General features: G+C 46.3%; 1 protein-coding gene and 1 long non-coding RNA gene across 5 annotated transcripts in view; one reads left to right on the top strand and one right to left on the bottom strand.

The window, feature by feature from the left end:
• Nucleotides 1-9,766: 9,766 nt before the first annotated feature.
• NLRC5 (NLR family CARD domain containing 5) overlaps nt 9,767-25,197 on the top strand; it is a 74,826-nt gene continuing 59,395 nt past the window's right edge. The window contains exon 1 of one of the 4 annotated variants that reach the window (XR_012490165.1): nt 9,767-9,912. The gene's annotated coding sequence lies outside the window, so the exon portion shown is untranslated. Of the gene's footprint in view, nt 9,913-19,916; nt 21,471-22,015; nt 23,379-25,197 lie in introns of those variants that run through there. The other 3 variants (XM_019754160.2, XM_019754173.2, XM_074314832.1) reach the window with 3 other exon arrangements.
• Nucleotides 13,587-23,012, bottom strand: LOC141567507 (uncharacterized). Its single transcript, XR_012490169.1, has 3 exons — nt 22,874-23,012; nt 19,238-19,309; nt 13,587-13,725 (listed from the first exon to the last, which is right to left on the bottom strand). It is a non-coding gene; the product is annotated as an uncharacterized LOC141567507 (long non-coding RNA).

Raw genomic sequence — 25,197 nt, 5'->3', positions numbered from 1 at the left:
GGCTTTGTGAAGGCCTTTTAAGCCTCGTCAGAGCCGTTTCCTCTCTGTTCAGTGGGGACAATAATAGTGACCGCCTTACAGGGGTGGTTGTGAGGCTCAAACTAAGAAATACATGCAAACCCTCAGCACAGCCCTTGTCACACGGTAGATACTTGGGACAGTAGCTGCTTCTGTGTCATGTTCTGCAGGCTGCAGCTGGCCCCAGCAATGCATCCGGAGTGCCTGTGTTCCAGCAACCTCCTACCTCCTTGCTCTAGTTTCTGCCCTCTGGTCTTCGCTTCTGGGGGCTTCACTGAGACTCACATCTGATCGTGCCCACCCCTGAGACACAAGGCCTGATTCCTCACCTGCTTTCAGGGCTTGCCCAGGCCCGGCTGAGACCACCGTCCTGACAGCCTCCCACTGACCCCCTCCAAACTCCCACCCATCCTGCTCAGCTCTTTCACACTTTACTCGGTGTCGCCTCCTCAGAGAAACCCCTCTGTGTCAGTTTCCTTTTTGCTGCTGTCACAAATTAACGCAAATGTAGAGGCTTAAAACCACACCGGTCTAAGTCTTACAGGTCAGAATCTCACTGGGTTAAAATCAAGATGTCAGCAGCACTGTGTTTTGTCTAGAGGCTCTAAGAGAGAGTCAGTGTCCTTGCTTTTCCTAGTTTCTAGAAGCTTCCTCCATCCATTGGCTCATTCCCTCTCTATCCACCTTCAATGCCGCCAATGTTGCGTCTCTCTGATCTTCTTCCCTAGTCACATCTCCCTCTGACACTCTTCTCTGGCCTCCCCCTTCCACTGTCAGCCACCCTTGTGATGACACTGGGTCCACCTGGGTAATCTGGGGAAATCTTGAGCCTCAAGGTCCTCAACTTCATCAGATCTGCAAAGTGCCTTTGTCCTGCAAGGTAACAGATTCACAGGTGGTGTGGGTGAGGACGTGGACTTTTGGGGGGATGAGCATTATCCTGTCTATGGCACCATCACCAGTCCTTGAGGAAAAGCTGGGGCCTTGCTCCTTGGGACTCCTGGATCACCCCATCAGCAAGGATGACTCTCCATCCGGACTCTTAGCTCCAGGAGGACAGATGAGGTTTCGCCCACTCTAGGCCCTTGGCAGGGGAGGTTGACAGAAGTGGAGATGTGACAAAACACCCTGTGCCCCTTCCGAGGCCCCACGATGCTCTGCCTTACTTCCCTTTGTTCTCCCAGCATCCAGGTCAGCCACTTGTCCATCGCCAGCAGCCGGGAAGAGTTGGTAAAAGACCAGTCCATTGATGTCTCCATTCAGAACGCATCTGTGATCTTTGAATGCACCTGCAGATAAGCGTCCCCACTCAGCTGACGTGTCACTCTCAGGCCTTCTCTGGGCTGAGGGCAGAATGAGGGTCCTCTGGGTCCTCGGCTCTTTGCAGGTTGAAAGTTGATCAGTCTATCAACTTTGAGATGAACACACAGCTGAATAAGTGTCCTGCTCCTTCTGGGGAGGCAGGGTGCTGGACTCCAGGCATTGGCTTCAGTGGAGAGGGCAGGCCATGCCCACAGAGCGTTCCGAGGCCACCAAAGAAGGCTCAGCCTGGGAAGTCTGTGGGGTGGGGGAGAGCAGAGCTGGCTAAGCTCCTGCTGGCAGCACACGGACTGCGCAGCACACGGACACTGCCCAGAGGCCAAGGCTGACCCATGTGGTGTTGGGGACTCTGCAGCCTGCAACTTTGGCAGTGTGTCCCGATGCCCCTGACTGCTACACATTGTTCCAGAAGCTGCTGCTGATCCAAGGGGAGTGCGAGTCAGTACACAGTCTCTGTAGCTCCCATTTCTGCTTCTGCCCCATCCTGTTAGCGTGAGCCCTAAGAGTGTGGGAGGGTGGTGTGGGGGGCCGCTGCCCCTCCAGGGTCAACTCCAGACAGGGCATGGCTGTGGGCAGCCAGACCTGGGGGAATCCCACCCCTTCACCTAAAAGGCTGGAAAAAATCATCTCTAACAGTTACTGAGAACTTGCTCTGTGCCGAGCAATTTTCCAAGCCCTTTGTATGAGATAATTGTTTAAATCCTCACAACCAACCCTAGGAGATAGATTTTGTTATTACCCCATTCTTACGTACGTGCAAACTGAGGCACAGAAAGGTTAGGAAGGAAAGAGAAACTCATATCTACTAGCATCCCAGTACTGTGTTTCCTCGAAAATAAGACCGGGTCTTATATTAATTTTTACTCCAAAAGATGCATTAGGGTGTATTTTCAGGGGATGTCTTATTTTTTCATGTACAACAATCTACATTTATTCAAATACAGTCGTGTCATCTTCTTCTGGAACATCGTCATAACATACTAAATGCGTCCGTCTGGCTGACGATTTTAACTGGAGCTTATTTTCGGGGAAACACGGTTGTTCACAGAAGCTGGCTTGGAGGCCCAGCAGGGATAACTGGAAAGGACAGCACAGGTGTCCAGGCTGCCTCCAGCTTTCTCCAGAGTAATTTCATCCACAGAAGTTTTCAGAAGACATCTCTCTCTCCCCACCTTCTCGCCCAGACTGCTGGGGGACTCCTGTGTGCTATATTTCTGAATCTCTGAGCAAGTCCTCAACCACCTGGCCAAGGCTGACCTTCCAGGAGGGCTACCGCATGCTCAGCCTGCCCTGGAATGAGTTCAAGGTGAGTGGGGCAGGTCCGGCTGCTGGGGAAGCCATGTGTGCATATGCTATGTGTGCATATGGGAACCAGGGTGGAGAGGGAGAGGAAACTCTAGGTGCCAGACAACCCTTTGCTGGAGCAATAATACTAAAGGCCACATTCAGGGTGGCCTACTGTGTGCTGGGTACTTGAATCCATATAGCTTGGCACATAGTGGGCAGGAAATGTAAGCTGATATTAATATATATGCTGCATTTATTTATCTTTGTCACACTCACCCTGTGAGATGAGTCCTATTGTTACCTCCATTTTGCAAACAAAAAACCTGAAGCTCAGAGAGAGTAGATGCCTTGCCCAAGATCACACAGCTTATAAGGGATGACTCCAAGGCCTGTCCCCTTCACCTGATGCTACACTAGAGATGCTTACATGATCTTTTGTCCATGCCTATCATTGAAGCAGTGGGGAAACTGAGACTCATAGAGGGAAAGTGACTTGCCCAAAGGTGCACAGCCTGTGTGTGGCAGAGCAGGGACCTGAGACATGCCTCCTGAAGCTGGCCAAGGGTTCCCTGCACCACACCCTTCCCACAGCATCTCAAATCTCACCTGGGGGTTGAGTATAGGAAGGAGTCCAGTCCCTGACACCCTGCCCTCTCCCTGCGGTTTCCTTCTGAGGAGTGACCTTCCTGCTTACCCCTCCCCTTTCTCCATCTCTTCTTAGGCAGCGCTAGAGACCCAGGGCTTCTGCACCAACCAGGAAATTCAGGAGATAACTGCCCACCCCCAACTTGGGTTTTATCTCACGCACACCCAGTCCTGTTCTTGTTTCAGAAACCCCCACATAGCTAATAACAATGACAGCAACAGCTTACACTAAGCTCCTAGGTGTGGGGCACTGAGCTCAATGCTTTATGAATATTACTTCATACCGTGGTACCTATTGTTACCTCCGTTTTGCAACCCTCTGACAACCTTCTGAGTAAAGCACTTTCAAGATCCTTACTTACACACAGCACAGCTGTTAGGAAGTGGCAGAGCTGGGCTTGTGCCCTGCCCTGATGTCCCAAGGATGACACTCCATGGCCCTGCTGATAGGCATTAGCTAGGCCATAGGGACTCGTGGAGGGCTGGAACCCCATGATCAACCCCAGGATCAGAGGGCCCCAGAGATAGGATGTGACTGTTGGTTCCTTCTAATTCCAAAGCCAACCTTAGGCAGGCTCCTTGGAGGTCCCCGCCTCGGCCTGCTCTGTCCAGTGGTAATGGTGTCCATCATCCACTCCTTAGTGCCAGGTTTCACTAAGAATCCGTGATTCTCTACCTCCGACAGACCCGCACCCTTTCCGGGTAAGCCTCCCTCAGCTCTCTGGTCAACCCACTTCCCCACCCACAGCAATGGCAACCCCAGTCTCTCCCACCTTCCAATTTCCAGCTGCTCCCTCCTGTCTGTCTCCCACCTCCCTCTCCAAATAGCCTCGCCCCCTACTTCCCAGAATGCTGGGCAGTGCCCTCAACAGAACCCCTCCCTCGTCTTCCTGCTCCCAGTCCTCCTGACTCACTCACCTGCCTGCTGTGTGTCTCCTGTTCCAATAGAGTTTGGTCCTCTTCCCCTATGAACTGCAGCCTACCCTTTCCAGTCCACGAATGCAGCTGTGAACGTCTCTAGCCCTCCAGGTCTGCAGCTCAGAATCTTGGCATGCCCTTGACCTGCTCTTCTCCCTCATCCCCATTCCTGAGTCCTGTCCATTTCATGTCCTCAATACTTCGAGTCTGTCCCCTTTTCTCTGGCTCCATCTCTACCTGAGGCCAGCCTACCGTTATCTCTGTGGCGACCCATCTACAGTTTCCTAGTGGGTCTCCTTGTATCCTGACATCCCCTGCAAGCTGTTCCTTACAGCAGCCTCAAGAAGCAAAACTGATCAATCATTCACGTGTCTGCTTAAAACACATCAAGGATAAGAGACTTGGGATAAAGGCAAAATTCTCTTTATCTGGGCTCCTGCATTTTCTGGTCCCTATCTATCTACCTCTCAATCTAGTTGTTTTGGACCCAGCGTCATTGTTCAGTTTAAGGGTTGATGTCTTTTATCACCTCTGGAAATTTCTCAGTCACTATCTCTCCAAAGGTTGTCCCTGTTTTATTTTTTCCATTCTTAACTTCTTGAATTTCTATTAGACATATGTTGGGCCTTCTCATCCCATTTTATATGTCTCTTAGTTGCTCTCTTATAGTTTGTAGCTCTGCTAAATTCTGGATCATTTCTTCAAATATCTCTTTCAATTCACTCTTGCTTTTTACAGCTCTACTCTGTTTACTCACTCACTGAGTTTTTCATCTTAACATCAATAATTTTTATTTCTAGAAATTCTATTATTAAGTTCAAGTCTGTTCTCTCCCCTATCCCCAGGCCGATGATTTCATTATGGCTCTATTTCTTTAGTCATTGAAAAATCAGTTCCTTTGTTGTTTCTTCTGTGTTGTTTTATTATGTCCGTTCCTTAGGGTGCTTGTCCTCTTATTGGTTGTGGTTGCTAGATCTCTCATCTGGTAGATGATTTCCTTGGTGGTTTCATGTGTGGTTACTTGGAAGTTCATCTTTAGTGGAATTTTGTCTTTCTTTGGACATACTCCACTCCTTGTACTCTCTACATTTCCTTAGAGAATGATGTTCTCCTTGCTCATACCAGGAACCCCACTGGTTACATCATGGCCTAGTCCGGACATGTTTTTACGTTAACTTCTCAGTGCAGGAAGTCCTGCACCAGACTGTCAGTATGAATGTATACTTCAGAGCTGCATATGCATGCATTTGGGTTTTCAATTTATACCTCCCCACCTCTAACCCAGCACTCCTGTGGCTTCCTTTGGTGGGTAAAGTTGTTTTATCTCATTTTTACTGAGGGGAGGTGTTTTCTTTCTGAGGAGAGAACGTCTTCATTTCGTCTCCGCCTCATACTCCTTTCCTTCTGAGTATGTTCAAACCCCAGACTAGTGTGGTTTGAACCCACATCCACCTTACTTAGAGTTTGGGCTCTCAGTTCCCTTTTTTGTCTCCAGTATCTGGGATTGTCCCTGTTTTTTTGTTTTGTTTTTTTTTAGCTCAGCTATGTATTAAATGAAACTGTTTGTTGTAAGACAGCCGTTGGTTGTTTGATGGGGTGAGGTCTCCTTGAGCTCAGCCCAACAGTCTGCAAATCTCTGGTCTTGCAAACCTGCCCAGGCCATCTCAGGCCACACTCCCCAAAACCTGGCTGCCTGCCCATTCCCTGCATTGGCCATGCTCCCTCCACAGGGACTTTGCACGTGCCCAGAATGCTCTCCCTCTCCCTTCCGCCATCTGATTCTGCCTCATCCTCAGGAAAAGCCTCCCCGGCCCCCGACTAGGTCAGATTCCCTCGCAGAGGCTCTCAAACCACAGCCTGGTGCATCTCTCCTTTAAAATATTCCTCTGGTGCCATTTTACATTTAGGTCTGGGATTATCTGATAAACATTGAGCTTCCTGAACACAGAGCCCATCTCTATTTGGCTCTCCCAATAGACATGGTCTCTACCACGTTTAGGGCTGAAGCCTAGTTGGTATTCCATGAATATTGTTTTTAAAAAAGCAATAGCAGTATGTTTTGGAGGGTTCCCATGCAGCATGTCCTGTTCTCAGCTCTTTACATGGATTATCTCATTTAATCCTCACAGCAACCCTGCGAGGTAGGTACTATTATTATCCCCATTATGCAGATGAGGAAGGTAAGGCACAAAAAGCTAAGTAAAGGCATGTTTACCACACCCTGAGGGGTGGGCAGGGCAAAGGATTGCTTCACTATCACAGGGAAGAGAAAACCAAGGGCCAGAGAGAGCAAGAATTGTACCTGGGCCCCTGGTAAATCAGTGTTGGATGGGGCCAAGGGCTCAAGCCTCAGAGCCCAGCCTGGGCCCCAGTTACTGCCCCAGGCTGCTGCTTCCTTTCCCAGCTGTGGGAACCCCAAGATGGCCTTATGCCTTCCATCTCCAGGGGAAGTGGCCACAGCTGTTCTGACAGCTCCCTGTCCTAGCCAGGGGACCCCTGCATGTGTCCCACAGCTTTCCACAGCTTCCCCACCCACCAGGCCCAAGTCACTGTCCACTGCCTCACAATGCCCAAGACCTCCTGTCTGCACAAAGCTGTAATGGCCATTTCTTCCGTGATGATGTCATTCCCCGTCCCACGCCCAGGCAGGCAACTTGTGTGGCTTACACTTTTGAAGAGGTAGGTGGGTATGGAGGGAGGCAAGGACCGTGGCACCCAACCCACAGGTGGGCCTCTGAAACCTCCAAGTGCTTGTCACTACCTCTGCTGCCGTGGGTTGTTTCTAGAGCATGGCTGTCCTGATGACCAAAATCATGTGATACAAGTGATCGTAGGGGGACACGCATGGGGGTTTCGGCAGTTTTACTAATATTTTATGTCTTAAGCTGGGTGGTAGGACGTGGTATTTGTTACATAGGTTCCACAGCCCCCTGTCCGTATCCTTTAGGGAACACAGGACTTTCCTGATTCAGAATCATGTGGGTTTGAGAAAAGCAGGGCAGTGCGTGTACACTGGGCATATTGCAGGACAACCCCATGGAATCTGGGGTGGCACCCCACCATCAAATACATGGATATTCCTCCGCATATGAATATTCACGTGAAGCAAGATAAATACTATAAATAGCCTCCCATCCAAAAGGCCAGGTTTGCTGACAAACTTAAGAAAAAAATTTGCAAGTTTCAGAGTTTGTTTGATTTAGTCATTGTACATAAGGAATTGCTAATAAGTACTATGCCTAATGCCTTTTGCGTATTTTCGGTACTTCTTAATGCATGAAAACTAAAGTAATGCAGGCACTTTATGGGAAATAGAGAAAAGTATAAAGAAAAAAAATTCACAGTCATTCATAGCCACAGTTCATTTGTCATGACTAAGAGATGAACGTCACTACACTGACATTGAACCAAACTCCAAATTTGATTTGAAGTTCACCAGTTTTTCCACTGATAACCTTTTTCTGCCCCCGGATCCAATCCAGGACAAACACCTGTAACCCCTCTCCCGGAATGTCCTGTTTCACTCCCCCTCCCCTGACTTCTCCTGGAGTGCCCCCTTGTTTCTGGCTCCGGAGGGGTTCCCTTCTTGCTTTGAGTCTAGGTATGGACAGAAGCACCTTTTAGGATTCTGATAACCAAGACTTCCGTGTGTTGGAGTGCTTCTAGAAGGTGGTTTTAACTGGGCTTCAAAGGACAGGAAGAGAGCCATGGAAGGGTGTCCTGGCCAGGGGAAGAATGTCGATAGGACCTGAGCTCGGGGAATCCCAGTGTGGCTGAGCGGAGGGGTTGTTTTGGGGTGAAGGAGTTGCATATCAGGCCAGGAGGTAGCTTGAGATTGCATCATAGAGCCTTGAAGGCCAGAAGGAGGCAGGAGAAGCTACAGAAGGCTTTGGGGTTGGGGTGTGGAGGAGATGACATTGTTGGCACTGGTATGGAATGGTTGGATTGGGGAGGCATTAAACTGAGCCCCTACTAAAATGGCAGAGAGCAGGAGGCCTCAAGGGTCACCAGAGCCCACCGGGTCATAGTACAGAAGGAACTTCAGAAGCAGACGGATACTTGTTAGGGTCATACATGTCACATTTATACCAGAGTCAACAGTTTCTGCGCCCTGGCACTTTTATGTAGGTATGTGTATGTGTATGTATGTATTTTCAACAGTATCTGTTGAGTTTTCACTCTGGGCCACACTTGTATGGTTCCTGACTCCAGGAAGCTTATAGTCTAATTGCCAGAGATAGGCAATAACTAACTAGCCAAACAGAAGACTATTAATCACTAATTGTGCCTGGCGCTATGAAGAGAAAATGGGTGGTTAGGGAAGGTGCTTATATAGCTCATAACTCAAGAAGCTGTTTGAAAGTTACCTAGTGCTGTGGGTCTCAAACTGTGGCATGCGTCAGAATCATACGCAGGAGTTGTTAAAACACAGAGTCCTGGGGTCCCCCCAGACTTTCTGATTTGGTAGGCCTAGGGTGGGGCTTGAGAATCTGCATGTCTAACAAGATACCTCCTGAGTGGTGCTGATGCTGTTGGTCGATGGGCAGTGCCATTCTAGGCTATTTGTAAAATGTGAAAATGCAGATAACCCCAACTGTCACAGATGAAGCCCTATCTTGCTTTGATGATGGTTTCATTTTAGAGGTGGAGGAAGTGAGCTATGTGGGAAACTCCTGGTGCATGCTCATTCCTGACCAACCAGGAAGTCATTGTTGGGAACACGGATAAAGGAGAATCCCGAAGAGGAAGTGCCCATAGGACCCCAAAGTCGCAAGTGCTGGGGGACTTTCCTGGTTTTCAGAGGATCAATAGCAAGGCCTGACCTCGGGACTCCTTGGGGCCCCCTGCTCCCTACACTTCTCCAGTGGAGAGCAGAGAGGGGAGAGTGAGAGAGAGAGAGAGAGAGCGCGAGATATGAGATGAGATCGGGGCCACATCATGAAGATGCCTGAGGGGCCTGGCCTTTATTTTAGCACCAGGAGAGATGGGGTAGAGCTTGGCAGAGGGCTGTCTTGTGTCCCTTGTGTGACTTGGGCAAGTTCTGTCACCTTTCTTTTATCTGAGCCTCAGTTTGTTCATGTGTAAAATGGGGTAATACTTGCACCTTCATTTTAGGGTTGTTTTGAAGGTAAGATGAGATGAACGGTAGCTAGTGTTTGGTACCTGTTAGACGACCAAGAGCTGTTAACGAGACCAGTTTCTGTTATCCCCTTCTACCTCCTTCCATCCTGAAGAGCACGCAGGACAGGAAACAGGACCACCCGTTCTTAGTCTCCTCCTGCTGCACAGAGCATCTCCTCTTTCCCATCCTGTCCCGTCCCTCCTCAGTGTCCAAGGAGGCAAGGACAGTTGCACTCAGCCGGGGGGCCTCCTGAAGCTCCCTGAACCCCTCCCACATGCGCTCTGTGGAGAGCCAACCCGTACCCCTCTGTCTCAGTTGGGCATCCACGAAAGGGTCCAGCGCTCCCCATCCTACCCCTGGTGTGTCTGGGTCCTGTCGGCAAAAGTCGCCCAGCACCAGGAGGCGCCTGGGCGCGGGCCCTGGAGTGGCAGGTGGGTCGACCCCGCCTAAGTCCACACTGCGCTGCACCCACGCCAGGGCTGGCACCTAGAATCCACGTGATTTCCCAGCAGCGGCTGCAGTCTCCAAGCGTTGGCTCAGCAGCTCTCCGCGCCTGCTTTCAGTTTCCTGCAGAGCGCTGTGAAGCAAAAGGAGCGCAGCGGGTGAGTACCGAGTGCAGTTGGGGCTGCGGGGCTGCGGGGCCAAAAAGGTGGCGCGCTGGAAGATGCCCAACAGAGTGGGGAGCAGGGGGTGCCCGTGGGCTCTGGAGGAGGAGGTCCCAACGGCTGCGGGGTGGACGAGGTGGACAGACTGATGACCGGGTGGACAGATGGCGCGCCAGCGGCCGGGGCAGCGCGCAGCCTGCTTTCCTGGGGGAGTTTGGAGGATGAGTTGTGAGCCGCAGGGGAAAGAAGTCGGGGTCACCTGGGTTGGGGGTTGCGACCCCGGCTGCGCTCCCCGTCCCTCCCTCTCCTCACCCTTGAAAGCTCCTGTCACCTCCCGGAGCTTCAACTTTTAGTTGCTTTTAAAAGAATTACAGAAGTTACGCCGCTTATTATGCACAATGCAGACTTTTTAGTCTAAAAAAATAACTTTTTATTATGGACAATTCCAAACGTATACAAAAGTAGAAGGAGTAGAATCAGGTGCAGCCATATGGACTTGCTGGTTTTGATAGAATGCAGCCCGGTGTAACCACTACGTTACACTTCAACAGTCACTAACCCAGGGCTTTATCTCTACCACACCCCTCTCGGAAACAAATGGCAAACAGACATCACAGCATCTCAACCGAAATATTTCAGAATGTACAAAAAGATAAGGAGTCTGGAAATAGAAAACATAACCACAATACCATCAGCATACTTTAAACATTTTAACAATAATTGCTTAACGTCCAACTTCACAGACTATTTCTAATGAACATCTTAACCTCATAATAGGTGAATACAGGGGTGTCGTTTGGTTACTTGCTTTCTGCATTTCCATGTCTTTTTCAGCCATTTCTCTCTCCCCCGCCACCTGGAGTTTGCTGGGGTGGCCATTTAGGGAGATGGGGGAGAGCCCCCTGACCCCCCTTCAGCACCATTTGCGTCCATTTTATGTTAGGTTCTTATTTTTCCTCTTTGAAAAGTTGGGGGTTCTGTACTTTAAAAAGTACAGACTTTTTAAAGTACAAACTTTAAAAAGCAGTTTGAAAACCTGTACTTCTCAGTCTCACAAACCTGGGAGCGGCAGGAAGTGGGGTACACCCTACACCAGAACCTGGAGCCCATCTCTCCAAATTGCTTTTCCTCTCCTCTAAGAAGCAATAAATCCAGAAAAGCACTAGGCTTGGTCTCCTGCTGGAGAATAGAGGGAGAAGTAAAGCTGATGTCTTCAAGATAAATCCAGGTTCCCCAGTACAAGCTCTCCATCCAGTGTGCTTTCCTGAAACCTTACTGAACTACAGTGCCAACTGGCTATTGGTTATGCCCACCTGTCTTGTCTCCAAGCAGGGCACCAGCTTGACTGGCGCCCAGCATGAGAAACAGACAGACCGAGGCTGTCAGCACCTTGTATTTGCTGGATGACCATGGACTAACTACAGGCATACCTCGGAGATATTGCAGGTTTCATTCCAGACCACTGCAATACAGCGAGTCACATGCATTTTTTGGTTTCCTGGTGCACAGAAAAGTTATGTTTATGCTATACTATAGCCTATTAAGTGTGTAATAGCATTATGTCTAAAAAAAAAGTACATGCCTTAATTAAACAATAGTTTATCGCTAAAAAATGCTAGCTATCATCTGAGCCCCCAGCGAGCTATAACTGTTTTGCTGGTAGAGGGTCTTGCCTCAATGTTGATGAAAACGCAGGGTCTGCGGAGCGCAATAAAACAACTCACCGTGCAGTGAGGTATGTCTGTATTTCATCTCCCACGACCTCAGTTTCTCATCTGTAAAATGAGGATGCTGCTATGTCCTTCAAAGTGTGTTTCGTGGGTTGGATGAGATGAGGTAGGAGGTGTGCCCCGTGCAGGATCAACCTCAAATAACGCACGAGCATGAGGAGCAAGGCAGTCTTGATCAAAGCAGACAAGCAAAAGGGAAAGTTCTTTGAAAGTTTCACAATATGCTGAGGCTTGTTCCTCTGCCAGACACAGAGGTCACTGGTTGTATGCAGGGCCGGGTCAGTCTCCCTACGCCCCAACACACATACCCTCTTCCCCTTTGAGGAAAATTCAGCAAAACTTCTTAGTGTGTTTTTGCCATTCTGTTATGGATTGAATTGTGTGCCTAAAAAAGATATGTTGGAGTTTTAACCCCTGGACCCTCAGAATGTGACCTTATTTGGAAATAAGTTCAGAGCAGATGTGATTAGTTAAGATGCGTCATGCTGGAGCAGATGGGCCCTTCATTCAGTATGGCTGGTGTCCTTGTAAGAGAGGAGAGGGGCATGTGAAAGTAGAGACACACAGGAAGTATACCATGTGACAAGAGGCAGAGATTGGAATGATGTCTGCGAGCCAAGAACACCAAGAATTGGTGGAAACCACTAGAAGTGGAAGAGGGAAGACAAGGTCCTCCCCTAAAGGTTTCAGGAGGACCACGGCCCTGCTGACACCTTGATTTCAGACATCTGACCTCCAGAATTATAAGAGAATGAATTTCCGTCATTTTAATCCACCCAGTTTGTGGTTCTTTCTTACAGCTGTAACAAAGCTAGGACACCAATTTGCCATCCCAGAATCTCTCCTCTGCCTTCTAGACAGAGTTGTCGTTAGGATTAAGTGCAGATACTTTGTAAAAACTTTTTGGAGGCATACCCAGGATGTAAACTATTGCGTTTTTTTGTTTTCAAGTTTTATTGGGGAATATTGGGGAACAGTGTGTTTTTCCAGGACCCATGAGCTCCATGTCAAGTCATTCTTTTCAATCTAGTTGTGGAGGGCACAGCTCACTGGCCCATGTGGGAATCGAACTGGCGACCTTGGTGTTGTGAGCACCGCACTCTAACCACACTAAGCAAACTGGCTGCCCAACTATTGGTTTTCTTTACGGGATTTAGTTTTTGAGTGTTGGCTGGTAGCCCACAGTTTACCTTGGCTGAAACTCAGTCTGCAAGGAAAGCACCCAGATGATTGGAGAAACAAACAAAAAAACCCATCAACTGTGAAGAATTGATCAGTCTGGCTGTTGGTGCCTCTTTGGTCCCTCAGGCCACCATCTACCGCATCTCAAAACAGGTGTAAGTGGTGAGGCAGGCAAGCATTTGGTTATATGTGGGACTTGTTACCCATAAAAAAAGTGTGATTATGTAACCCACATGCCGTCTGGGGTTTCCTGGGTCCTTGAGAGGTGGGTAAAGTTGACTCAAACTCCCCTCCTTCTCACAAATGGTAGTATGCTATATATAATGATTTTTTAATCTTTTTTAAAAATTTAATGTAATTTGGAAATCATTGTACTTCAGAACAAAAACCAAAACAAATCGGCCCTTTTTTTCTTTTTAACGACTACATAATATTTCACTGTGTGGTTGTTCCATCGTTGATTTAATTATTGTTGGGTGTTTAGGTTGTTTCCTGTCTCTTGCTATTCCAAATAGTGCTGTAATGAATATCCGTGTTCAAGCATCATTTTTGCATATGTGAGAATGAGTCTTTAAGAAAAACATCCAGGAATAGATATGTAAGGTCAGGGGAAATATATGATTTGAATTTTGAGATATATGGCAAATTAGCCTCAAGTATTGTACTAAATTTCACTCCCACACCCTCTCCAACAAAGAGGGTGTGTTTTTGTGTTATCAGACTTTTCCATAGTGCAGACTGGGCAATGAAAAATGGTATATTTTTTCCCATTTCTTTTATCATGAAGGATGTTGGGCATCTGTTCAAATATTTCACGGTCACTTGTAGTTCCTTTTCCGTAACTGTTCATATCCATTGCACACTTTTCCATTGGGTTGTTGGTCTTTTTCCTATTGAGCTGTAAAAGCATTTTACATGTTAAGGAAATTAGCTCTGTCTGTAGTAGAGTATACTATCATTTTAAGTGGCTGCATTGTTGTCCATAGAATGGCTGAACCATATCCATCGTTGTTCAACATTTGGCTTGGGTCTCATTTTTTCCTGCTATGCAGGGTCTGTTTCCTGTTTTATATAAAAAACAAGATGTAACATTTTATTTCTTTTCATAGCTCTCACCGGAATTCCTCTCAGGGAAGGAAGCATTTGGGGGAAAACACCTCGATAGGATTGAGGTGAATGGGGTCTGTGTGCAAAGTGGTCCGCAGGGGCCAGGACGTGGGGGCAGGCAGGTCAGACTCTGCATGGAGCATGTACAAGGGATGGGGGTGCTATATTGCTCCTGACAGGAAGGCAGGAGGAGAGAAGGGAGAAGTGGAGGAAGGTGTGGCCACACTGGGAGAAGATCCCTAGAAACTCCCTGGGGGTAGGGTGGCCAAAGGGCATTTTCCATCTGTGGTGCCCCCACTCCATGAGGTGGGAACTGACAACGCAGTCTGACTCGGGCTCCGCCCTGCAATCATCAACCTTCTCAGCACACATCTGCTGAGTTTCTACAACATGCCAGGCCCTGTGCTAAGTCCTGGACTATAGCCGGAAACACAACCAAGTCCCCGCCCCATAGAGCTAATGTGCCAATCGGAACAGACAATAAACAAGTACCTAAAGACGTGTAGTAGGTGTCAGGTGGTGGTGACTGCAGTGAAGAAAGATGAAGCAAGTGAGTGGACGGGGGGCGGGGGGGTGGGCTGTGTTTGGAATAGAGGGTCAGGCGTGGCCTTCTCACAAGGGGAGTGAGGCAGGGAGCCATGGACATGGTGATGTCTGGAGGAAGAGGGAACCAGGCAGAGGCCATGGGGGCACGAAAAGAGGAGGGGAGAGAGGAGAGGAGAGGGGAGGAGGAGTTGTTTAGAGTCAGCTGTGCTCGCAGTGCTTCCTGGGAGTGACTTGTTCACATGTAATTGAACAAAGGGCTGGACGTGAAGCAGGAGTCCTGTCAGAGGAGACTGTGCCATTATAACATTCCACGCCCTCCCCTGTGGGGAGATGGCTTTCCAGGCCATGGTGTTTCAGGTGGCTTGGCATCTCAGCCAGTTCCTCAGGAAAGAATGCCCCTGCTGACATCCAACATTGTGGTGAGAATCGTAGTAACTAGAGATTTGCTCACATTCTGGGTTGTTTCCTTAGTCTAGCTTCTCAAAGTGGACTTCTAAAGGGATATGTGGACGATATTCTTTTATTGTGTTAAAATACACATCACATAAAATTTACCATCCTAACAATTTTTAAGTGTACAGTTCAGTGGTGTATAAGTACATTTAAACACATTGTTGTGACGCCATCGCCACCATCCATCCTCATAACACTTTTCATCTTGTAAAACCGAAATTCGATGCCCATTACCCAATAACTTTCCTTTCTTCCCATTCGCCACCCTCTGGCAACCACCACTCTACTTTCTGTCTCCCTGAGTTTGACTACTCTAAGTACCTCATAGAGTAAGTGGAATCATACAGGATTTGTCGTTTTGTGTCTGGTTTATTTCACTTAGCATAATGTCCTCAAGGTTCAGCCATGTGGTAGCATGTGTCATATGTCAGAATTTCCTTCCTCTTTAAGGCTGAGTAAATTACATTGTATGACTACACCACATTTTGCTTACCCATTTATTCATCTGTGGACACTTGCATTGTTTCCGTGTTTTACCTATTGTGAATAATGCTGCTATGAACGTGCTTGTACAATTCCCTCTTCAAGAGCCTACTTTCAGTTCTTTGGGGTATATACCCAGAAGTGGAATTGCTAAATCACACAGTAATTCTATTTTAAATTTTTTGCGGAAACTACATACTGTTTTCCATAGTGGCCATACAATTTTACATTCCCACCAACAGTGCACAAGTGCTGCGATTTCTCCACTTTGTCGCAGCACTTATTTTCTGTTTTTAGGTTGTTTGTTTGTTTGTGTGTTTTATAGTAGCCATAAATGGGTGTGAGGTGGTATCTCATTGTAGTTTTGATTAGCATTTCCCTAAAGGTCAGCTATGTTGAGCATCTTTTCATGTGCTTATTGGCCATTCATATGCCTTTGGAAAAATGTTTGTTCAAGTCCTTTGTCCCTTTTTTTTTTCTCCTTTGTCCCTTTTTTAATCAGCCTGTTTGTTTTTTGTTGTTGGCGTTTTAGGAGCTCTCTCTATATTCTGGATGTTAATCTCTTATCAGATATATGTTTTCCAAATATTTTCTCCCATTTTGTGGGTTGCCTTTTTACTCTGTGAATAGTGTCTTTTGATGTATAAATTTTGTAATTCTCATGAAGTCCAATTTGTCTATTTTTGTTGTTGTCTGTGCCTTTTGGTGTCATTTCTAAGAAATCATTGCCAAATCCAATGTCACGAGCTTTCATCCTATGTTTGCTTCTAACAGTTTATTGTTTGGGTCTTAAATTTAGGGTCTTGATCCATTTTGAGTTTGTTTTTGTGTATGGTGTTAGGTAAGGGTTCAGTCTCATTCTTTTGCATGTGGATATCAGTTTTCTCAGCACCATTTGTTGAAAAGACTGTCCTTTCCCCATTGAATGGCCTTGGCACCCTTGTCAAAAATCATTTGACTGTATATGTGAGAGTTTATTTCTGGGCTCTCTATTCTACTCCACTTGTTTATATGTCTGTCTTTATGTCAATACCACACTGTTCAGATTACTATAGTTTTGTAGTAAGTTTTGAAATCAGAAAGTATGAGTCCTCCAGTTTTGTTCTTTTTCAAGAGTGTTTATTTATTTAGGGTCCCTTAAAATTCCATATGAACTTTAGGGTGCGTTTTTCTATTTCTCAAAAGAGTGTCATTGGGATTGCCCTGAATCTGTAGGTTGCTTTGGGTAATATTGTCATTTTGACAATATTACGTCTTCTAATCCATGAACGTGGGATGTGTTTTCATTTATTTATGTCCTGTTTATTTACATCTTTTTAAATTTCTTCCATCAGTGTTTTCATTGTACAAGTCTTTCACCTTCTTGGTTAAATTCCAAAGTATTTTTTTCTTTTTGACGCTATTGTAAATTGAGTTGTTTTTCTGTAATTTTCTTTGCAGATTGTTCATTTTTTGTGTATAGAAAAGCAACTGATTTTTGCATGTTCACTTTGTATCCTGCTACTTCGGTGAATTCATTTATTAGTTCTAGCAACATTTTTGTGGAGTCTGTAGAGTTTTCTATAATACAAGATTATATCATCGGCAAACAGAGACAATTTTACTTCTCCCTTTCCAATTTGGATGCATTTTATTTCTTTTTCTTGCATAACTGCTCTGGGTAGAACTTCCAGTACTCTGTTGAATAGAAGTGGTGAAAGGAGGCATCCTTGCCTTGTTCCTGATCTTAGAGGAAAAGCTTTCAATCTTTCACCACTACTGAGTATGTTTGCTGTAGGTTTTTCATGTCTTTTCTTATGTGAAGGTAGTTTCCTTCTAGGTCTAGTTTGGTGTTTGTTTGTTTGTTTGTTTGTTTATCATGAAAGAGTGTTGAATTTTGCCAAATGATTTTTCTGCATCAATTGAGATGATCATGTGTTTTTTTTCCCTTAATTTTCTTCATGTGATGTATTACATTGATCAATGTTTATATGTTGAACTATTCTTGCATTGCAGGAATAAATCCCTTGATCATGGTATATACTATTTTTAATAGGCTTCTGATTTCATTTTGCTAGTATTTTGTTGAGGATTTTTTCATCAATGATCATAAAAGATATTAGTCTGTAGTTTTCTTGCAGTGTCTTTGTCTAGCTTTGGTATCAGGGTGATGTTGGCCTCCTAGAATGATTTAGGAAGTGTTTCTCCTCTTCAATTTTGGAAAAATTTGAGAAGGATTGGTATTAGTTCTTTTTTAAATGTTTTGGTAGAATTTACTAGTGAAGCCATCAGGTGTAGGGATTTTCTTTGTTGAGAGGTTTTTTAATTGATGATTCATCCTCTTACTAGTTATAGGTATATTCAAGTTTTCCACTTTTTTGTGACCTAGCGTTCGTAGGTTTTGTGTTTCTAGGATAGTTTCTATTTCATCTAGGTTATCCAATTTGTTGGCTTACAACTGTTCATAGTACTCTTTTATAGTCCTTTTTATTTCTCTGGAATTGGTAGTAATGTCCCCACTTTCATTTCTGATTTTAGTAATTTGAGTTTTCTCCCTTTTTTCAGTTCATCTACCTAAAGGTTTGTCAATTTTGTTAATGTTTTTGAAGAACCAACTTTTGATTCATTGATTTTCTCTATTGTTTTTCTAGTCTCCATTTCACTTATCTCTACTCTAATCTTTATTTCGTTCCTCCTGCTAGCTTTGGGTTGTTTGTTCTTCTTTTCTAGTTCCTTAAGTTGTAAAGTTAGGTTGTTGATTTGAGATCATTCTTATTTGTTTTTTTTTTAAATTATATATTAAGATATTATCATTCAGAAATTAGTGATTTTTTAAAAAAACTTTTAGTTTTATTTTAGGTGTGTTTTTCCAAGACCCACTAGCTCCAAGTCAAGTAGTTGTTTGAATCTAGTTGTGGAGGGTGCAGCTCACAGTGGCCCATGTAGGGAACGAACCAGCAACCTGTTGTTAAGAGCACCGCGCTCTAACCAACTGAGCTAACTGGCCTCCCTTCATTCTTGTTTTTAATGTAAGCATTTATAGCTGTAAATATTCCCTTTAACAATGCTTTCACTGTGTCCCATAAGTTTTGGTATGTTGTGTTTTTTTTCACTCATCTATTTCACTCAAGTATTTTCTATTTTTCCTTGTTATTTCATCTTTGACCTATTGGTTGTTTAAAATTGTGTTCTTTAATTTTTATAGTTTTGTGAGTTTTCTGGTTTTCTTTGCAGTATTGATTTCTAACTTATCCCATTGTGGTCAGAGAAGATACTTTGTATGATATCTATCTTTTAAAATCTATTGAGACTTAATTTGTGGCCTAACATCTGGTCTATCTTGGAAAATGTCACATGTGCCCTTGAAAAGAATGTGCATGCTGTTGTTATTGGATAGAGTATTCTGTAAATGTCTGTTAGATCTAATTGGTTTGTTGTATTAAGTCCTCTACCACCTCAGTTATTTTCTCTGGTTGTTCTATCCATTACTGTGAGTAAGTCTCAAAGTCTCTAACTTTTATTGTAAAACTACTATCTATTTCTCCCTTCAGTTATGTCGGTTTTTGCTTATATATTTTGCTGGGCTCCTGACCCCAAAGACTCTTTCATCAGCTCTGCAGGTCCCTGTGATATAGGCTCGCCTGATAAACAAGTTAACCATGGCTCAGAGAGGGCAGGGACTTGCCTGGTGTCACCCAGCAAGTTTGGGGCAGTGGAGCTCAGAACTGAGGTTCCAGCCTACCAATCCCCCTTCCCCACTCACCCCAAGCCTTTCTTTTGCCCATGTTTTATGTATTTGGTCACTGTGGGCTAGCACGGGAGGAAGTGATTCAGATACTCACTCCGGAAGCAAAATTCCTCTTCTAACTTTAAAAGGCCTAGCTTTCTGGTCATTGATATTCTGTCTTCTTTCACTGGGAAAAAAAAAAAAAAAAAAAGTGTTTATTTTGAACCACACAGGTAATACAGGACTAAAGTCTCCTTGCAGAAAGCGCAACACCTTATACATGAGGCTGGAATCTCTGTTACTACTGCTCCCTACCCCAAGTCTATCCTTTCCAAGTATCAGGTAACCAGTTTGACGTGTTGCCTCCAGAACTGTATCTAAGCCTTCAGATATTAAAAATAATACTTATATCGGGCTCACTAACAGCCAGGCCCTGTTTTAAGTGATCTACATGTAGTAACTCATTTAAGCCCACAACAACCCTGTGAGGTAGGTGCTGTTATTATCCTCATTTTACAGATGAGACTATTGAGGCCCAGAGAGGCTACATTACTTGCTTGACACCACACAGCCTGCCAGTGGTGGAAAGGTTCGTCCCAAACCTAGACAGCCTGGCTCCAAAATTCTAAGTTATTTTAACCTCTAAGTTGTAAACACCTGTTACTGTAGATCTGTGAGAAGAAACATAGTATTGTCTGTTTTTTGTTTGTTTGTGTATTTTTAAGACAAATGACATCATATTGTGCGTCTCATTATACACTGTGTCTTGTTTATGCAATAATACCGTATAGCTTAAGAATTCAACTGTGTCAACACAGAATCAAATGGGCTTCATGCCCATAATCCAGTGGTCACACCAAATCAGACATTGCTGTACAATTCCCTTATCTCACATGCCATTGGCTTTCTGCTGAGCAGTTTGGCTCTGGAATCAAAGGGGGGTGTACTTTAAGTTTTAGAAGTCACTGCTAATTTGCTATTCAAAGTGGGCAGACCAGTTTCCAGGCTGTGGATCTGAACTTTAGGATCCAACTTCTCTCCTTTACATCCGGAGCCTTCTTCTACCTGCCCCTCTCTCAGCCCCCCAAACTTCAAAACCAGCACAAGATTCTTCTGGGATCCTGGGCATGGGAGATAGAGGGGATTTCCAAACCTTAGTTTCATTTTTGGTTTGGTTTGGGTAGGCTGAGCCAGGACTTGTGTGAGAGGAGCTGGCAGAGCCACAGAGATGGGGCACGAGGGGTCAAGGAACAGGCCAGAGGCAGAGATGGACTCCCAACTTAGTGAGGGGGTGCAGGGTGAGTGTTAGTCATCCGGAAACAACCTCAGGGTCTCATCTAAATATAGCCACTTCCGGGGCCTTTCCATCCGCAGCCTCACAGAGGGCAGGAAGCACTTGGCTTTGGTTTGCTGGTGAGGCAGGGCGCCAGGTGCAAGGGAGCACAGAACCAGTCTCCCTACTGGGAATGGAGAGCCGGGTGTCATGGTGGCCTAGAACAATAGCTCCCATTCTTGTTAACACATCAGAATCACGTGGGGAACTTCTAAAAGTACTGATGCCTGCCTTCTACCCCCAGAGACTATGTTGTGATTGGCCTGGGGTGTGGCCTGTTCGTGATTAGATTAGAGTCACTCCCAGATGATTCTAATGTGTAAACAAGTTTGAGAACCACCAGCCTGGCAAACTCAGGGAGAGGCCTCTGGAGGCAGGACCAAGTGGGGCAGGATCCTTACCATGGAAGCCTCACCAGTCACTTCCTGTAAGTGCTGGGCCCAAACTACCAGGGCTGAGCCCGAGAGGCCACTACCTGGACACCTGCTGCCCTAGCCAGGCCAGGGCTGGCTCTAGGGCACCCTGGACCCAGAGGAGGGTGCATATGGAGACCCCAGGGGGTCCTTTGGTGGAAAGTCAAAACCTTTCCAGCAGGAAGGTGGCTGTCATGAAGGAGGCGATTTAGAGTCTAGCGATGAGGGCTGTTACCCAGATTCCCAGATTTCAGTGACAAGAAAAGAGAGGCCTTGTCGAATTTGGAACAGGGACCATGCAGGCCCAGGTCTGAGCCCAGAGTGTAGACATGGATTGCTTGGCTTTCTCTGGAGCCCCTTCCACCCCGAGAGAGCTTCAAGGCAAGGAGGCATTTGTTCAACTCCCAGCTCTGTGACTCTCTAGCTAGTGAACTGGGCAGGTCCTCTTCCTGCTGGGAGCCTCGGTAAAGCACAAGACCATGCACTTTAAGTCCTACAGGACACTGTCATTGTGAGGGTTTTGAAAGGAACAGTCGGCCCTTCCAGCATCATTCCCCGTGGAAATGTGCTGTGTCAAGGACCCCTCTTCCCTACTCTGCCAGGTAAGGAAGGAAATGACTGCTAACATCTCCCTAAAGGTACACTCCATGGGCCCCTGTGAAAGGAGGGTGATTTCTGGGGTGGGGATGCATGGGCCTTCCAGAAAGAGCCCGCTGGGTCAGTCTGGCTCTGCCTTTGCTTCTTATTTGCTGAGAGTGCCAGAAAGGCCTTTCCCTCTTAGGGCCTCTGTTTCCCCATCGGTAAAGTGGTCCTGGCATGGACCCCACAGTCAGGACTATTCCAGCTCTGTCCTTGTGGGCATCTAGACTCAGGCGTCCTCCAAAGCCTCAGACTATAATTTGCAACCCCAAGGGAAGGCGGAGGCCCTGGGTTCTCTGTTATCAGCCCTCGCAGGCCTCGGCGTGGAGGATTCTGAGAGGGCTTGAGGGATTCTGTGGGTGCCGGTCCACCCCCGGGTCCTGACCTGTCCTCTCAGTCCTGAGAAACCACCTTCAATGGTGCATTCCTTTTTCTTTTTCAAAGATATTATATTTCTGTCCAAATGTATGCAGTGACTCGTGACCTGGGGTGATTTTCTTATTGCTCCTGCTAACCAACCACATCCTTTCTAAGCCTGAGGTTAGCACTTTCAGGCTTCTTGCTCTGTCCCTCTCTCCCTACTGCCTGTCTGCAGCCGTCTCTGCCTTCACTTCTTTCACCATGGCCCAGGAGCCAGGGATGGAAGTCAGGGTCTGCCATGGGGACAGGGTTTCCGGCCTCCCGCAGGCCTTTCTCCACCACCTGAACCTCCCAGAAAGCCTGGGAACAGGTAGGGAAGGTGGTGTCTCCCTTGCAGATAGAGATGAAGAAACAGGTGCCAACAAGCCAGGGGATCTGTCAGCTCCTGTCTCCTTAACACACAGCTTCACGGAAACTCCCCCTTAATCCAAGCCTGGAAATCAGGAAGAGGGAAAACCGAAAGCAACAGTAGCCAGAATTCTGTGACTCAAGTCATATCCTCTCCTCCACCCCTCCCTTCCTTCTTTGTACCCTACCCTAGGGTACAGTAAACACCACTGTACTCGGAAACAGTAACACCACTGGTAATAATAGCTACTCGTAACAGGTATTGAGCTTTCCTCATGCACCAGATGCCATCAGGGATTTTGCCTCCTCATCTCCCAACAACCTCGCCAGCTAGAGATTACTATTACCCCTATAGCACACCGATTGGCGCTCTCTCACCTCTGCTGGATCCCCCTAACAGGCCAGTGCACCTACCCCCATCCACTGTGGGTGTGGGCCCTCAGCCGCTCCCTTCCTCAAAGGAGACGGATTTTTGAGGCTGACAGGAATCGCCTCTGGCAGAGATGACTGGGCCATCACCCCGCCCTCCCCCCACTGCTGGACATGGCTCAGAGCCAGTGACTAACAGATGTCGCGATATAACGGCCCAGTGCCTTACCTCTTGGCAGGACAAACTGTGGTGTCACACTCCAGAGTTCCCCATGGGTCAGGATGAAACTAGACTCTTCCTGAAACTCCATCTTTGCTTAGCTTCTTCCTCTACCCTGTCCTGTGTCCCTTACCCCTCAATAAATAACGTTTACAGACAACCCTGTCTTGGGCTCTGCTTCTAGCGTCTGAGCTACAGCATCCCCATTTTATAGTTGAGGACACTGAGAAACCAAGAGACAAAGTAACCTGACCAAAGTCCCACAGTTGGTAAGTAAGAGAGACTCAAACCCAGGGCCCTCGTGTCAAGGTATTTGTGGTGTTCCCAGAATGCTGAGGGAAGCTGGCCCACCCAGAGGAAATGACAGTGCAGAATGGTCAGACCTGCAATGGCAGAAAAAGGACTGAAGCCCAGTGGTGGGGCCGTGACTTGGTTGGGAAGGCAGCCAGGAAGACTGATTTCCCTGAGAAGGGAACAAGAGCTGGGTCCGGAAGGAGAACGAGGAGTTTGCAAGGTGGGAAAAAAGGGGAAGGGTGTTTGAGGTAGAGTGAGGGAAATGTGCAAGTCAGAGCAAGTCATCAGGGCATTGTGAAAGAGGATGGGAGGCGGGGCTCTGAGCGTTGTCACAGGTGTGTGAGGGCCCAGTGGGGGCCAGAAACCAGATGGTGAGGGACCATTTGTTTATTCATCTTCTGAACTTTTCCTGGGCACCTGACGTAGAAGTCATATTAACATGGCACAACTTTACTTTGGAGGTGGTGGGAAGCTGAGGGGAAGTGTAGATGGAAATGAGCCCAGACCAGAGCTGAGTCTTAGAGGTAACTCTGGCTGTACATGTGTGCACGCATGGACATACATGCTCTTGCATGCATGTATGTTAGCATGGGTACACGTGTGCATGTGTGTGGACTGGAGGTAGGGTCTCTCCAGACAAAGGGAACAACCAGGGCAAAGGCCCTGGGGCTGCAGTTAGGCAACTGGATCTGAGTTCTCCACTTCCCCCTGTAACCTCTACACCAATGGCACTGCCAGGGTGGCAGGAAAGAGTCCCCAGGAGCACAGTGATGAGGGCAATGGAATTGAACTGAATTGAATTGAAGCCAGGGTGGAGTAAACCTCCGTGCAGACCCCTCAGTGAGACCAGCACCCCAACAAGGCCTCCAGGCACACCCCTGCCCTTTTCCCTCTTGCAGTCTGGACCTGGAGTAGCAAGAGCACTGGGCTGTAAATCCATGTGCCTGGGTTCCCTCTGGGCACTGCTGTGTGACCCTGGGCATTTCACTGCCTCTCTCTGGGCCATGCTTGAACACCCTGTTTCAGGGATGCACTGGTGGTTTTCCTAGGTGGCACTTTGGACTGAAGGCCAGAGGCCCATGCTAAAATGCAAATATGATGGCTTGAGAATTTATTAGGTTTTATTATTTTGGCTCTGTTAGCGGCAGCTCTGGGCTCTTGTTTTCTGTAGAATCATAATGAAACCATGCATCTGAATAACATGAATCTCAAGAGCTATATGTAAATCAAAAAGTGCTAGCTATGCATGGAGAAACTGATAGAAGCACAGTGACTGAGAATGTCTCTCTCATTCTTTGTTGGATACACCAAATAAATATGAACAAGAGATATGGGGGTTTGGGGTTTTTTGTTGTTGTTTTGTTTTTCAGTAATCAAAGTATTTTTATTATTAATTTCAGGTATACCAAACAACACAGTAATTAGACATTTATATACCTCACAAAGTGATAACCCAATAAGTCTATCACCCATCTGACACTGTACATAGTTATTACAATATTTTTTACTTTATTGCCTATGTTGTACTTTATATCCCTATGACTATTTTTTTAAATTATAGTTGACATTCAATATTATTTTATATTAGTTTCAGGTGTTCAGTGTAGTGGTTAGACATTTATATAATTTATTAAGTGATCCCCCCAATAAGTCTAGTACCCATCTGACACTAAACATAGTTTTTACAATATTGACTATATTCCCCATACTTTAATGTACTTTGTTACATTAATTACATTTAATGCATCCCCATCACTCTTTTGTAACTACTAATTTGTACTTCTTAATCCCTTCACCTTTCTCACCCAGTTCTTTATTTCTCCTTTAATTTTAAATGATAGCTTTGTTGGGTAGAGTAGTCTTGGTTGTAGGCCCTTGTTTTTCATCACTGAATATTTTCTGCCAGTCCCTTCTGGCCTGCAAAGTTTCTGTTGAGAAATCAGCTGATAGTCTTATGGGAGCGCCCTTGTGAGTAACTAGCTGTTTTTCTCTTGTTGCTTTTAGGATTCTCTCTTTGTCTTTAACCTTTGCAATTTTAA

Source organism: Rhinolophus sinicus, linkage group LG11, assembly GCF_036562045.2.
Source record: "Rhinolophus sinicus isolate RSC01 linkage group LG11, ASM3656204v1, whole genome shotgun sequence".
Lineage (NCBI taxonomy): Eukaryota > Metazoa > Chordata > Mammalia > Chiroptera > Rhinolophidae > Rhinolophus > Rhinolophus sinicus.
This window is presented reverse-complemented; position numbering and strand designations above follow the sequence as displayed.